Below are 17,785 nucleotides of genomic sequence, written 5' to 3'. Positions count from 1 at the left end.
ATATTTTTGTATGTCACGCCACGCCACGCCACACCTGTGCGCTCTGTCCTGTGCTGTTGTTATGCCTGTTTTTTACTTAATTTTTCTGTAAATCTTCTTGGACATATTTCATGCTGTGTCTGGTTTTAGTCTGTTTTATCCCTGTGCTAAGGGAGTGCGAAATTTTTAATCACTGTCCTGCTTCGCAAGTTTCTCTTTGTGTCTACTCTGGAAGCAAGCTCCCTCAGCCTTAGCCTCGGGAGCTAACCATCACAACTGGCACTGTATCAAAACTCTGTGGATCAATTCCAACCACACAATCCCTTTCTGAAACATTCACTCAGCTACTCCAAGTGTCCAGACCATTGCACCCCTGCCCCCCCTTAAAACCATGGCTTCACTTACCTCTTTACCTGGCTGTAACAGCTGTGCTCGCCTTTCACACAAGATAGCCGAGCTGGAAAAAAGGATTTCTACCCGCTATCAGATCCAAGAGGCCGAGAAACTCATAGACACTATTATTTTCAGACCAGCGCAAACGGAATCAGCCAGCACCAGAGCGCAGGACACCTCGGTCCGCTCCACTGCCACCGACAACTGTGCCAGACCCGAAGCTGCCTCACTACAGAACTGCACTGCTGCTCCCAGACCTGAAGCTACCTTGCCGCAGGACTACGCCGCCGCTGACAATCCCACTAACGATTTATGCCCCCCGGCCACTGTCACTGTCAACTCTTGGACTCGACTTGGGGCCAGACCCAAAGCTCCAGTATGCTCCGCGCCATTCCACCAGGAGCCCTGGTCCATAGTCATCAAACATGACAGGAGGGGAAAACACTCCTCTCAAGCACCGCCTCCCTTCAATATCCACCTGGAGAATAAATATGATATCCTGGACCCTAAGGACATTCCACCCTTGGCAGCTGGGCCTCTCCGTGCGCGTCTGGTAGATTCAGCAGTTCAGAGTCAACTCCTTGTCCTCCTCAGCCCAAATGAAGTCGGATCCCTAACAACAGGACTCATATCTCCCTGCCCATCTTCACACCAGCACCAAGACAAGCCCATGGTTCCCGCTCTGTCCCATCTCCTCAACCACCACATCGATCCAAGCCATGGACTCAGCCAACCGCACCCCACCCCCCGACCACGCTCATCATCGGAGACTCCACTGTAAGGTATTTAAAAAATAAATCTGCAGCCACTTACTGCTTCCCTGGTGTTAAGGTGTTAGGTCTCATGGAGGAAATCCCAGACATCCTTGCTAAACATCCACACGCCCGAAATGTTGTTATACATGCAGGATGTAATGACATCTTTGATCAGTCCTCAGAAGTACTTAAATGGGACTTTAATACACTCCTGGACTCACTCACTGTCTACGATGTTCGTGTCTTCATAAGTGGTCCAATACCCCCTCATAATCACAGTGTGGGCCGGTTTAGCTGTACACTGAGCCTTCATACATGGCTGCATCCAAATGGCCAAGGCTCACGCACACTTGGAGACAACAGATTCTTTTAAATCTGGACTTGTCCCTTGCAATGACTGCCAGCGGCTGCAAAGCGTCAAACAGGCACTCTTGGTCGCAACAAGCCCCCCCCACCCCCCACCCCCACCTATGCAAAGCTCACTTGCTCCCCCTAGCGGCAAAGAGAGACTCCTACCCCTCCCTCTCAGACCCCTGTCTCACTTTCTGCCCTTCATGCTGTTGATAGGTCTATCCCCAGCCTTCAAACTGTACAAATGTCTGTCATCCCCGGCCTTACTAACATGGGAAGGAAGAAAGCACGCACGCAACGCACAGCTGATCTATCAAACTTGATCCAAGTCACATTTGAACAACAGAGTCACATAATATCAATAGCACACTGAATCTAGGGTTATTAAACATTAGATCCTTGGCAAGCAAGACCTTTTTAATTAATGATCTTATTATCCAGGAAAACTTCGATTTTATGTTTCTCAGACATGGCTTACTGAAGATGATAGCGCAACAATTCTCCTTGAAGCAGTCCCCCCAAACTTAAAATTATTCAGCATGTCAAGAACTAATAGAAAAGGAGGTGGGGTTGCTACCTTATTCAATATTGACTTCCAATGTAAACAACTGTCTTTTGGCACCTTTAATTCTTTTGAATATGTTGCACTTAAGCTGAAATCATCTTGTCAAGTGATATTGGTAACCATCTACAAGAGCCCAAAAGACAATCTTCACTTCTTTGATGATTTCACAAAACTCTTGTCTATCATCTGCATTGATTTTAGCTGTGTTATTATAACGGGTGATTTTAATGTTCATATAGACAATCCCAAAGACCATAAGACAAAGGAATTTCTGCACACTCTAGACAACTTCAGACTCTCACAGCATGTAACTACTTGTACACACAATAAAGGTCATACTCTCGACCTAGTTATCTCTAAAGGCCTAAATATCTCAGATGTCAGAGTCAAAGATGCTGCCCTTTCAGACCACTATTGCATTTCATTCAAAACTACTATCTCTGAAACCTTTAACAGAAAGACAAAAAAAAAGGAAATTAAAAAAAGGTATGTCACTGAAAATACCTGTACAGTTTTTACTCAGGCCTTTACACCCCTACCGGCTCTGCCTGCTACCTCCACCATTGATCTTGTTGCAGATTTCTACTCCAACGTTCTGAATGTCATTGATGCAATAGCTCCTCTGAAGACTAAAACCACCAACAACAAAGAAAAAACTCTGTGGAGGAACACTGTACTGGTGAATTCTCAAAAAAGATTATGTAGAAAGGCTGAGCGAAGGTGGCGGAAAACCGGACTTCAGGTGCACTATGAAATCTACAAGGGGACGCTAAAATGTTACAACCTGAAACTTAAAATAGCAAGACAGTCTTTTTTCAGTGAAATTATTGGAGATAAACGCAACAATGCAAGTACCAGTTCCTTTAGAACTGCACTCCCACAAATCATGTCAGGATTTTGCATCCTATTTTAAAGATAAAGTTCAGAAGATTAGACACAAACTCAGTGCAGGCAGATGCCAGTGAATTACTCACCCCCCCTGCTTCTCCAGCCAAACTAAAATTTTTCCACTCAACTGACTATGCAACATTAGCAGAAATTGTATCCAAACTTAGGCCTACTACCTGCTGCCTTGACATTGTCCCATCAAAATTTTTAAAAGATGTTTTTAACTGCATAGGACTGGACCTACTACAAATTGTAAATAGTTCTCTCCAGTCTGGCCTCTTTCCAACTGCTCTGAAGACAGCAGTCATCAAACCTCACTTAAAAAAGTCAAACCTGGATCCTTCTATTTTACAAAATTACAGGCCCATCACAAACCTGCCAATCTTAGGCAAGATTATTGAAAAGGTTGTTTATCAACAACTGGAGACCTTTCTTATACACAACAACCTCTGCAATGTCTTTCAGTCTGGATTTCAACTGCATCATAGCACAGAGACTGCCCTTACAAAGGTACTCAATGATATTCACCAAAACTATGATGCTTCACAAATCACAATCTTGGTTCTATTGGACCTTACAGCAGCATTTGATACAATAGACCATAAAATACTGCTGAATAGACTGGAAAAGTGGGTAGGGCTGTCTGGCACAGCACTGTCATGGGTTGAATCCTACCTCCAGGGCAGAGAATATTTTGTTTCTTGTTTCTTTCGGCAACCACACCTCTGAATCAGATAAAATTTTATATGGGGCACCCCAAGGGTCCATTCTTGGACCTCTTCTTTTTAATATTTACATGCTTCCCCTGGCCCAGATCATACAGTTTTATAACATATCCCATCACTCATACACAGATGACACACAACTTTATATTACAGTATCACCACAAGATCTCAGCCGCATCGATACTCTGGTCGGCTGCATTAAGCATATCAGTAAGTGGACGTGCCAAAATTTCTTACAATTAAGTAAAGAAAAAAACAGAAATAATAATCTTTGGCCATAAACAAGAACGAGAAAAAGTCAGTGAGTTGCTGTCAGTAAAATCAACACCTCAGGCCAAAAGCCTGGGTGTAATTCTGGACTCTGACCTGAATTTTAACAGTCATATTAAAACAGTCACAAAATCAGCTTACTATCACCTCAAAAATATTGCAAGAATGAAAGAATTTCTAACTAAAAAAGACACCGAAAGACTTATGCATACCTTTATTTTTAGTAGGCTTGATTACTGCAACAGTGTTCTTGCAGGCATAAGCAAAAAATCTATGAGACAGCTACAGCTTGCTCAAAAAGCTGCTGCAAGAGTACTAACCAACACCAAAAAAATTGAGCACATAACACCAGTTCTTAAATCTCTACATTGGCTTCTTGTACCACAAAGGATTGATTTTAAAACTTTACTACTTGTTTTTAAATCTTTAAATGGCCATGGGCCTAAATACCTCCAAGACCTTCTTTTACCTTATAAAGCACCCAGAGCTCTTAGATCGTCTGGGACAGGTCTCCTGACTATACCCAGGACAAGAACCAAACAGGCTGAGGCAGCTTTGAGTCACTACGCGCCCCACCTCTGGAACCAACTGCCCGAGCCCCTGAGATGTGCCAAAACAATTAATGCATTCAAATCAGGGCTCAAAACGTTCCTGTTTACAATGGCATTTGAATGAAAAATCAAGTATTTTAATGAAGTTGTTAGATCTGCATCGTTCTCTGTTCAGGTGTTATCATTGTTTTAACCCTTTGGGTCTTACTTTTTTTCCCTTCCTTTCTTAATAAATTGTAATTATTTTAGCATCACTTTAAACACCATTTTAATCATTATTTCTAGGGCTGACAGCTTCAAGTCGATTGGTCAATTAATTGATCGGAAAGCTTTAGGTCGACCAAGATCACCCTGGTCGGCGAATCGCCCCCCGCCCCTAGACGCTGGTCTGGGGGCAAAAGCGTGTGAGCAGTTGAGAGAGAGAGACGTGCTGCTGGGAACAGGAGCAATGCAGCTGCTGGAATTACAGGTAGAGAAGCACACAAAGCTACCAGAGTGGGATATTTTCTGATGTTTTACAGCAGTAACGCTCAGAAACATCACATCAACTCGTCACAAAGTTGCAGGCTGTTTGTATTGAAGTGGCGCTGCTGAGTCTGTCTGCTCTGCCCTCCCTCACTGTATCAACTCCCACGGTCAGTTTAATTTACCTGTCGGCAAATAGGCTGCGTAGTATAATGTCGTTTTATAATCTCCTTAAAGTGTTCACGTTAGCGTTAGCTTCTCTTACAGTCACTCAGAAAGGAGAGGTGACAAAAGGCGATGTCTGCTGGTCTTAAGTCCCGACAAGTGAACTTTTTCCCCTCACCTCCGTAAATAAACGCTGCCTGCTGTCTGCTTTATGCTCATAAATGACACAGCGCGGGCTGGATCAAGTAATCCTGTTATTAGTTACCGTTACAAGCGAATGAAAAACGATGATATGAGGTTATTTTGTGGGCTGTATGAGTTTAAAGAGTTACAGCGCCGGGATCAAAGGCAGGTGCGTGCTGATTGTCTCTCAATTAATTATATTATATAGTAAGACGTGATGAGCCGAAAAGATGTATTAATGCTTCCAAAGGCTTGTTACGTTCATTTTAGGATCAATTAGAGTACCAAGCAGGTGCAGTGAGGAGCCTGGATGGATTGAATTAGTCCCCAACGAGGTAAATTTTTATAATGAATGAAATTTTTTACCTGAACGACAAATCAATTAATTGGTGCCTGGGTGCGATTTTGGTCAACCAAGTTTTTCTTTGGTTGACTACAGCCCTAATTATTTCATGCACATGTGTTAATACGTGTTTATGTTAACCCTTGTGAACATCTGCATAACTACACACAAATGTATGTTCACACATACAAAAATCTCTGTTGGACACATATGTTTGCTTCATGAACGCACTGTGAACGATTGATCGCAGGACTCTATTTGTAATGTTCTTTGCTTTTGTACACCTGTAAAGCACTTTGAATTGCCTTGTGTCTGAAGAGTGCTATATAAATAAACTTGCCCTGCCTTGCCTAGCACACACACAACTCTGAACACCCTAAAAGGAAAAGTCACAATGTCACACAATGCCACAGGACTGCACTTACTACAAGCAAGCAACTTCATTTTCCCATTTTTTTGTGAACTCCTGTAAAATATCTACTGTGATATGTTTCTCTCTCTTACCTGTTGGTCTGCTCCTGTCTCTCCCTCACTTTGACTACCTGCCTCAAGCCCTTGATCTCCCTGCATGGCAGTAATGTATTTACAAGAAAACATTACATATAGTAATGTAGAATATTAGCATTTGACTTACAAAAGCTAAAACAAAGTCTGTTAAGGTTTTTGTCATACAGAATGAAGACTTTTAACTACTATTTTGCAGATGTACAGGCTCATACACTGTCAACTCTGTTTACAGCATAACTTAACCCTTACAGTAAAAGTTTTCACTAATTTAAGTCCTCACCTCAGTCCCTGTGGCATCCTCTCTTTTTCCTGTTTCCTTCTTGCTGCTGCATTCCTGCTTCTAAACATACAAAATGGCTTCATAGATGCATATCTAAGGTACAGCTCCTGAGCACAAAGGTGGTCTATTTTAAAACTAAACAGGAATAAATCCACTTATGTGTCACTATGGAGTAGCATTTCACCATATAAATAATAATAATAATAATAACTTTATTTATATAGCACCTTTTAAAACAAATGTTTACAAAGTGCTTTAACAGACATAGCAAAAGTAAGAACTCATGGATTCACTAAAAACAAAGAACTAATTAGCAATAAACTAGACAGAGAAAGTCTTGATAATCAAACAGAAAGTCAGAACAAATAAATTGCATAGTTAAAGGAAAAGGAAGGACATATATGATGAAGGCAGTTAAAATACTGAGAGATGAAAATATTTAGGAAAAGACGGTGATATATGACAGTAAAATCATGAACACACATATAAAAGGACACATATGAGAAGATGGCATATAAGAAGATGACATCACATCATTAGCAATAAAACAAGAATAAGAAGATTAATAGCAGGTAAAAAGAGAGGGAAAGGAAGGAAACTTAAAATGAAATAAAGGAAAAATTAAATGAGAATAAACATCAGATGATATTAAGATGGCAAAGGGAGGAAAAGTCAAGGTTAAAAGCGGCAGAAGCGAGGATAGGTGTGATGTGGTGCCGTCTCTTAAAACCAGTTAAAAGCCAAGCTGTTGTGTTCTGGACCAGTAGGAGGTGGGAGAGGGATTTTTTTGTGATGCCAGAGAGAAGAGAGTTACAGTAGTCTAGTCGGGAGAATATTAGGGCATGTATGATTTTTTCCAGATCAGCAGGGGGCAGGATGGGTTTGATTTTTGTGAGTGTTCTGATGTGGATGAAGCAGGACTGTACAACTGGTTTAATGTGTTTTTCAAAGGTGAGATGTGCATCAAAGATTACTCCTAAATTTCTGGCTGTGGTGTGATGTTTGATGACAGTGGACCAAGGGATCTTTGGATTTGAGGAATTTGAGAGTTTGGATAGTTGAATAAAATAACTTTTGATTTTGAGTCATTTAATTGTAAAAAAAAAACTTTGGGCCATCCAACATTTGATATCTCTCAGACAGTTAAAAACAGTTAACAGTTAAAATCACCAGGTCTCAGCAGGAGGTATATATATATCTGTGTCATCAGCATAAAAGTGGAAAGACAGGTTATGACGTTTTATGATAAAACCTAAAGGAATCATATAAACAGAGAATAAAAGTGGGCCTGAAATAGAACCTTGCGGTACACCACAGGTAATATGAGAGGTGGACGATGTGTGGTTACCTATGGTGACAGCAAAGGTTCTGTTTAAAAAATAGGAATAAAACCAACAAAGTGCAGAGCCTTTGACATCAACCCAGGTCTGGAGACGTTCAATTAAAATGGCATGATCAACTGTATCAAATGCCTGGCTGAAATCTAAGAGAATTAAAATTGCACCCTCTCCTCTGTCTGCAGCTAAAAGAAGGTCATTTATTACTTTGAGGAGGGCGGTCTCTGTGCTGTGTTGTGCTGTAAAACCTGATTGAAATTTCTCAAAGATGTCATTATCATTCATAAAATCTAAAATCTGTGTTAAAACTACTTTCTCTAAAACTTCGGATAAAAATGGGAGTTTAGAAATTGATTTAAAATTACTAAGATCAGAAGGGTTAAGATTTAGTTTCTTTAAAAGCGGTTGGACCACAGCATATTTAAAAGCAGAAGGAAAATGGCCAGTTAAAAGTGAGCTATTAATAATGGATAAAATACTGGGCCCAACCGTGTTAAAAATGTCTTTGAGAAATTTGCTGGGTATGGTGTCAAGGCTGCATGTAGTTGGGGTCATCTTAGATAAAATGTCTGATAAAATCGGCATAGTGCTGGGATTAAAACAGCTAAAACAATGATAAAAGGATTGGTGTGGTTGTAAAACAAAGTCAGGGGGTAAAATCTGTATTCTAATGCTGTCAATTTTATCTGTAAAAAATGTTAAAAATGACTCACATGTCTCATGTGAGGCATCAATAAAATGACAGGGAGAGAAGTTGGTGATAGAATCTAAAACTCTAAATAAACACTCTGGGGTTGGAGCGGTTGGATAAAATCAGGTTGGAATAAAAGGATGGTCTTGTTTATTTAATTGCTTTTTGATAATTCTTCATAGCATCTTTCCAAATCTCATAAAATATCTCATAATCTCATATAATACAAATGTGCAGAACACTAGTGTGGTATTCTAGTGCAGCTGATAACCTAATCATAACCCAATCCAAACCTATATAGTACTGTGGAAATAATGAAATAATTATAGAAAACTGATCTTTAAAAAATCAACTTGAGATCAGTCCTCACCTGTTCTCCTTTCTGAATTTACAGTGCTTAACAAATTTATTAGACCACCTTTCATATTTGTCTCAAAGACCATCCAGCATCATGAAGTGCTTTAATGTGGACTCTTTCATTTTCAGTGAGCTCTCCAAGTTTTACCATTTTAAACAGGAATGAGGGATTTCAAACTGAATTCACTCAAGTTTGAGCTGGCTCACTGGGCTTCTCTGAGAAGTCAGAAATGAATCAAACATAACATTCAACCACTAAAACTCATGTTTCTGTTCAGGAATGCAAGTAAATAACTATAATTTGACATATTAATCAAGAAATATTAATGTGCTTTACTATTTTTTCAGTGTTTTTTGTAAATTCATGGATAACAATAATAATTCAATTTTAGCATTAAAAATATCATTTGGGTTAAAGAGCTTCTACATATTGGTCTATCAACCATTGCAGAAAGATAAAAAATGATTTTGGTAATTACTGATGCTGTTAATTTAGGGCAGCTGTGGCATAAACCTTACTTTGGTTAGGGTTAGGGTGGTCTAATAAATTTGTTGAGCACTGTATTATAATCAATAATATGGTTTTGAACCTTACCCCACACCCTGAAGCACCATTTGCCTGTCTCTTCCTTGAATGTATTACAGTTCTTCTCATGATAAAATTGTTCATGTTTAAAAATATTAATGGGCTAATACATATTTCACTAATCAGTTTAAGACCTCACCTGAGCTTCCTCAGTCTCTTCACCTTTCATTGCTTGAACTGCCTCACTACTCTGTACTATCATTCTCCTGATAAGATATTATTGAACATTTTATCAACTATAATGTCACACATGTTGATAAATAGTCAAGTATGATTAGGTGTTGTCCTTGTGTTGTGTAACGGTTACACTGACATTACTCTTTTTAAAAAACAAAGCAAGTCTTGCTGCTGTTTCAGCCTTTTCTTCAGTGGTGGCACTGTGCTAAAATGAAATGACAAAACATTTTGGCTAGCGTTGACGTTACTTGGGAACACTGACGAAGTTAGCAGTTAAATAATGGACAAGTGACCAGCCCAGGATTAAGATGACTTAACTCAAAAGATATAGTTTCTAAAAATGAATGGAAACTAACATGACGTTATAAACAAGCCATATTCATGGCAACGTTCCCTACAGACCGTTTTACCTCGTTCAAAAGAGTTTGTCATTAGACAGCCTGCTGTCTCCCGTCTCTCAAACACTCTCAGAGTGGTGAGGGAGGGGGCGGGCCAGTGACAGGACGCTGTGTGGCGCTTTCAAAATAAAAGCACGAGTTTAAAATTTCAAAATCAAATATTTTTCTCCTCCGGAATATATTTTTTGGGTGGGACAGATGCGCCCGTCTCCAATATTGGGGGGGACACGTCCCACCCATCCCCCCGGTTTCTATGCCTATGGGTAGCAAGCTTCAATTATCAATCTGTTTATTTTGCAGTTTTCCCACCCTCAGCCAACATAGGATTCTTTTTTTTTTCTCTCTCTCATTTTTCTGAATCTCATTTTAACTCCTGAATCCTCCTCTTTTTTCAATGCTGTGTCATCTTTAGATGATTGATAATTGTAGTAGTACTTTCTTTGAACTTTATGACCCTTCCACTCTTGCTAGGACAAGAGGATAATGGGGAAAAAAAGTATCTGGCTTTATAAATAACATTTTGTATTTATAAACATCTCTGATAAAATTAGTCTTAGTCTGGATGACCACCCTGTCACTGGTTTAGTAAATAAAAGCAGCAGTACTATTGATACAGTCTACACGTAACTACTGATCTGACAAACATGAATACATCATCATGACCTACCTGGGTTAGTCTTGTTCAGGTAGTCAGGAGCCATACTCTGGTCATAGGATTTACTGCCAGTGTTAATTTCTCCCTCCATGTTGAAGAGTCAGATACTGAGGCTAAAGTGAGACTGAGCTCACTGTGTCTGCTGCAGCTCCTCTAACAACATCAAACCGCTGGATCCAGCCACAGCCAGCCAGTGTAATATTGAAACTGAAAGTTTTTAGGGGATTTCTGTTGAGTATTGATCTGGATGAAGAAAAATTCAAAGTCAGTCCTTTTTATATTCAATTTGATTATTATTCCATAATCCAGATGATCTATACCATTCATTTTTACGATAGGACCATAATATAAACCACTCTTTTTGACCAATTCACCAATAAGAGGAAAGTGCTTTTGTCTTATTCGTGCTATCTTGTTCTATACATTTCCATGGAGACACTTTATCTTCATTAAACCAATAGCTAACACTTCTCAAGACATAAGCCCAGTGACAAAGTTTAAAATTAGGACAAGACCAACCTCCATTTGTCTTTTTAACTTGAAGAGCTGACCACTTTATACTGGGCTCTTTTTCACATTACAAACATAATGTCATAGTAAGGAGTCAAGCTTCTGCCAGTATCCTACTGATGGAGCAAATGGGATCATTGAACTTAGGAAATTTACAAAAGTCATTCTGAAAGACAAATCAAGATAACCCATGCCAATGCAGCAGGAAAATTACCTCATAAATGTAAAAGTTTAACAGTAAAATGCTTGTTATTATGCCTGGTCCATAAACTCTGTCATTTTATGGACGCATGATTCATCAAGCTCTTTCAGTTTCAGGTTACTGTAACTTCAGAAAGTACTAGAAATGCCTGTAAAGGCAGAATTTTTTTTTGTCTTTTATGATGTCAGACTGAATTTGTCCTGTCTCAGCAAGCCTGGCTCCAGCAAACAACCACATGCTTTCCTCATGTTTTCAGCTTTCTGCACAGCAATGTTACTTTCCCATCTGTGTTAAACAGAGCAGTTACTGAAGAAAAATTTAAAGCACTAAACTTGCCATGCCTGCTGAAATTTCTCATGAGGAGGGAAAAGAGAAACTTTCTTGGATGAAGTCTTATGGAGGGGGCAAAGGTCAGCATAAACATGGTACAAACAGCTGTAAAACAATTAACATCTAAATTTAGTTTTCAATCTCTCAATTTTTAAGGGCAGGCTATGGTAATTTTTTGTCAACTCAATAAAATTGATGTTTTGTATTGTGAAACCCCTCTCCTTAAAATGGTGTGAGCCTTCTTTTTTAAAAGTTTAAAAAGTGGACAAGTCCATTGACCTTAACTGTTAGACCAGTAATGTAGACTTTCTATGGCCATGCCAGGACCTCCAAAAAAGTCTAGATGCCAAAACAGAAAAAAATGGAGGGAGCTGGATTGATCATTTGACCAACAGATTAACTCTGAAAGATATCAGCTCCAAAATCTAATCAGAGCCTGACTAAATGGAGCAGGTCAGCAAAAGGGCTGGAACCAGCTCCCTGGCAGCTCCTCATATTACATCTATGTGCTACTGATGGGTCGTTCATGAACGAGCCGGTTCAAAGGGTCAACTCTTTTATGTGAACAAGAAGAGCCGGATCCCGTTTAGAGCCATTTTATATCATTATAACTGTTAATGTTATTATTATTATGTATGTTGTTTGTGTGTTACATGATTGATTAGCAGGAATGATCTCTTCTGCATACTCTTCCACAGATTCATCTCGCATTAGGGACACAAGCATGTGGGAACATTTATGTTTTTTATCAGGTGTGTCATACAGCCCAGTCAGTGAACATCAAATGAACATAGCTGGTACCCAAATAAAGAGCCGTTTGGGAGCTGAAGGAGCCAGCTCTTCTTGCTGAGCCGAGCCAAATGATCCAGATCACCGAAAAGAGCGGAAATTCCCATCACAACCTCCCAGCCAGTCACAGTGAAAGTAAAAACTAAAGTGAAAGTGTTATTGGGGACTTTCTGTTGGGCGTTAATCTTGTATGAACAACTGCTCAAAGTCAGGCTTAGATGAAGAAACCAAAGAAACTAATACTGGCCAAAGAAAAAGTATAAATTCAGAAAAACAATAAATGACTCTTTGTTATTCCTGGATTTCAACTCTGTCATTTTATTAACTCATTAAATATCGAGCACATTCAGTTTGATTCTGAAGCTTCAAGAATCTCTTTAAGTGTCTCTATGTTTGGATCAGACTACATGATTACTTTTTATCTTTTGCAGTGTCACCATGTCAAGCCCCATTCACATGGGATTAGTATTACCCAGAGACCTCTGGTAATGTGGAACAATCACAGGGAATCTGTTTTAATACAGAAATTCACATTATTGTCTCTAGAATCAGATGTCAGAAGGTGCCTTAGAAACCTCAACCCTGGTCATCCAAAGAAGCAAACTGTTGAAAAACAAACCCCACAGTCCCAACCTTGGTGTGTGTATATAATATATATAATAATTATATATAAATATGTCTGAGTAAGAATGCCCACAATGTTAAATAATCCAATAATAACTACATAAAACATTAATCAGAGCATGAAGAGAATGGTTTCAACTTTTCATTTCATAATTTTAATTATCTATAGTAAATCAATGAATCAATCAATGCATTTGGTGATTATTCAGGTTAAAAAGCTAGTTTAAACCATCACTTTTATCTCCACTGTCAACTCTGTCAGATAGTTTTCAACTCCATCAGATAATGGTTTTGTTCATCTTATAAAAATCAGTTTCCTCTGTTCATTTTTTTTCTTAATTTGTTGGGATACCAGGTTATCTATGTACAATAATAACGCATTTATTTAAAAAAGGTTAGTGTGGGTGGTTTTGGTTTCCCTGGGTTTTATTTTGGTTTTAATCCGTCAACCTCCTGTTCAGGTGTCTTGGGTTTGGGTGTCTAACTTCACTGTGCTTTTGTAACCGGGGCTGCGCTGTGTTACTCACTGCAGCTACTCTGCTTTGTGTTCAAGGTTGGAATGAAACAGGAACACAGGCTGGTCTCATGGGGCTCAATTTTAATCTCTCATAGCTGAGGTCTGAATAAATTCAGAGAGAGCAAAATCAGTCAAAATGGATATCTTCATCCTTATAACATGCCTAACACGAGAAAAAGAACTGTTTAGGACGAGTCTCAAAAGAGATGTAGTAGCGGTGACTGCCCACACACATAAGCACACACACAGATAACAGGTGTTAGGCTAACTCTCTCTCTAGGTTTCCACCTTTTGTGCATAAAAATAAAAGACACCCTCGGGGCCACAGCCATTATGGGCCAGAGAATTGGGGTGCCTACCATGACTACTGTATATCCACTCTGAGTTTTGTCATGTAAGCCATTGTTTACATTTGGAGTGTTTTTAAATTACTGATTTCAATCAGGTAACTTTTGAGGGAATTACTGTACTTTTGTCAAATTACACAGCATCTGTTACTAAGCAAAATAATTAAAACAATATTTTATGAAATGGTGGTCCAAACTTGCCATCACTTGACAGCTATTTGACCTCTTATGCCACTAGATAGTCAGTAGCACATTGCGGCTGACCTTGAAAATTGTAGGGCTGACAGCTTCAAGTCAACTGGTCGATTAATTGATCAGAAAGCTTTAGGTCTACCAAGATCACCCTGGTCGGCGAATCGCCCCCCGCCCCTAGACGCTGGTCTGGGGGCAAAAGCGTGTGAGCAGTTGAGAGAGAGAGACGTGCTGCTGGGAACAGGAGCAATGAAGCTGCTGGAATTACAGGTAGAGAAGCACACAAAGCTACCAGAGTGGGATATTTTCTGATGTTTTACAGCAGTAACGCTCAGAAACATCACATCAACTCGTCACAAAGTTGCAGGCTGTTTGTATTGAAGTGGCGCTGCTGAGTCTGTCTGCTCTGCCCTCCCTCACTGTATCAACTCCCACGGTCAGTTTAATTTACCTGTTGGCAAATAGGCTGCGTAGGTTAATGTCGTTTTATAATCTCCTTAAAGTGTTCACGTTAGCGTTAGCTTCTCTTACAGTCACTCAGAAAGGAGAGGTGACAAAAGGTGATGTCTGCTGGTCTTAAGTCCCGACAAGTGAACTTTTTCCCCTCACCTCCGTAAATAAACGCTGCCTGCTGTCTGCTTTATGCTCATAAATGACACAGCGCGGGCTGGATCAAGTAATCCTGTTATTAGTTACAGTTACAAACGGATGAAAAACGATGATATGAGGTTATTTTGTGGGCTGTATGAGTTTAAAGAGTTACCATGCCGGGATCATGGAGGTCAAAGGCAGGTGTGTGCTGATTGTCTCTCAATCAATTATATTCTATAGTAAGACGTGATGAGCCGAAAAGATGTATTAATGCTTCCAAAGGCTTGTTACATTCATTTTAGGATCATTTAGAGTACCAAGCAGGTGCAGTGAGGAGCCTGGATGGATTGAAGTAGTCCCCAACGAGGTAACTTTTTATAATGAATGAAATTTTTTACCTGAACGACAAATCGATTAATTGGTACCACGGTGCGAATTTGGTCGACCAAGTTTTTCTTTGGTTGACTACAGCCCTAGAAATTTGCAGTTATGCTGCAATTTAAATTTAAAGGTGTGCTATCAACCTGGTTGGAAACTCATATTTTATGGCAGATTTAAAAATGTTTTTTTTTTTTTTTTTTTTTTTAAAGATAATATTTCACATTTTAACCCCACCCCTCCAATATCAAAAGTAATGTATTACTCCTTTAAATACCCTTTGAATTAATTTGTTTGTAAGTTTACTGGAGTAGATTTAAGGACCAGTTATTTTACCTCTACTTGAGTAAATTTGATTCAAAGACACTGCACTTTTACCTTAGTACATTTGTTCAGTCTTTGCTCCCTTTAAACCAGAAAATAAAACAGCAAAGTGATCACAGTTCAGATAAAAATATTTGTCATCTGTCCCTTTATATACTAAGAAAAAGGGTCCATATCTATCGTTTGAATATATTAAACTTTTACATTATTATGGAAAATACAGAGAAATATCTACTAACACTTTTAATCTGGGCAGGATTATTAAGTTATATATGACCATTTGATCCATCAAAGTCAGCTTGGCTAAACTTGTGTCATACCAGTGTGTTTTTTTCTTTACATGGGGACCCTCATGTCTGAAGCCACACCCCGCTGCTGGGTTTCTTGTCCTCTCAAACTGAGAAGAGCTCAGAGGCAGACAGAAGGAAAAACCTCTTGATTTGATAAGGTTAGATAATGTTTGTGATGTCCCATGAATGGAACTCCCATCGAAACAGACTTAGAAAGCTGTTTTTACAGTATCAGCTTCAAGAAATGTGTGGGAATAAACAGTGGCGGACTTAGTCATCTGGGGGCTCTAGACAAACAGTCATTTGCCCCCCCCCCATCTATTGGTCTAATATCCTGTGAAACATCTCATCATTTACCTTGGTTTTCCAGAGAGTGGCAGTAGGCTGATAGTAGTCTTGTGTTCTATTGTGTCTTGTGACAGCTATGATGAGAGGATACCACACAAGACAATAAGATCAATTATGGAGACACAAAAGTATTATCATTTTAAAATGTTTACTTTTTCTCTTTGCACCTTCTTCTCTTGCTCTTTAGTCTCACTGTTTGTTTCTCCCATCTGACTGATCTTTTATCTTCCTCTCCTGTTTCGGAATGTGTTTGTCTTCATCTTTCCTCTCTCTCTGTCTTTTTCCTTATATTTGCTCTATCGCTCTTTTGTCTTCATATCTCCTCAGTGCATATTTCATATTCTCTGTGTTCTTTTGTCTTCTGTCTTTTGCTTTAATCTCTCTTCCCTTCTATGTCCTGTCCTTATATCTCCTGCCTCTCTCTCTTTGTTGTGTCTTCATCTCTTCTCTGTGCTTTTTTCATATTCTGAGTGCTTTTGTCTTTTGCTTCAGTCTCCCCTCTCCTCAAGACTCTTAGATTTTTATATTTTCTTCAATGAATATTAAGTTTATGCTAATATTAAATACTGTTAATTGGCTGTTTATTAGGAAAAAAATACAGCAGGTTACAAGAACATCTCTAATTTTCACTCTGACAAATCTCCACCAGAGGATGTTGAGTGTCAAACTTCTTCTGTCCTCTGCTCTATTCTCCTTTAAACTGTATGGTAGAAATGTCTTCATATGTGTGTCTGAAATTAATTAAAATATCTGGTTAAATTATAGATGACTGCATGAAGGTCACGTTTGGAGAACATTTAACAACTGTACTGTCTGATGTTTAATAAAAGAAGCAACAACAACAACAAAAAAATCAGTTTAATTCTGTTTTACTCCTAAGTGAACAGTTACAGACTTTTATCCTTCTGCCTCTGTTTCTACTGCCTCAGTGAACTTATTCAAAGTTTGGCAGTTTCTCTTCTCTTTTATATCCGTTAATTATTGATATACAACAAATTATTATACAAATATATCAGATGTTTTAATAACATTTAAATTATGAGTGCATGAGGAGGTTTTATCATTTAGATCCCCTTTAGCAAACAAAGAATATAGATGAAGTATTAATCAATGTTCAGACACACTGAACACCCTGGCTCGCATGAGCGACAGAGGCACACAGCTGGAGTGCACGCACACACCAACAGCGTTGATGCACTGATCCTCTGTGGACAGAGAGGTGGAGGAGGAGAAAGTTCAAGTCTGAGTTTATCCTCCATTATTCTGAAACATTTTCCCTAAACAGGCAGAAGCCTTCAGTCCACATTGCCGACACGTCTGTGGGCGTGTGTCCGTATATGTGTGTGTCGCGGTTGTGTGTATCATACAGCATCAAAGCCCTTGGCGCTGCATAAAAACGCACGAATGGATAAAGAGACCAGCCACTTTTCAGTTATTTTGGAGGGAAATTTGAGCCTTTATGTGCCAAAAGGCCACTCTGTAACAAGCCTAAATCAAAAGCACTAACAGACAAGCACTTTCTGTTCTTCTCCCTCTTCTTTTTTTTCTGACATCCACTTTCATAGCTTCGTTTCATCGTTCAGTTCTCTCTGTCTTCCTGCTGTTGTCGCTCGAATCATTTTCGTGCTGCGCAGTGCCGTGAGGTGCATCATGGAATAGTCCATGTAGTGCAGACTGAAGAGGTGGGAGGGCAGACAGACTCCGTCAAGACATGGGTTATTG

Source organism: Cheilinus undulatus, linkage group 8 (assembly GCF_018320785.1).
Source record: "Cheilinus undulatus linkage group 8, ASM1832078v1, whole genome shotgun sequence".
In the NCBI taxonomy this organism is placed as follows: Eukaryota; Metazoa; Chordata; class Actinopteri; order Labriformes; family Labridae; genus Cheilinus; species Cheilinus undulatus.
Note: the sequence above shows the minus strand (reverse complement) of the source record.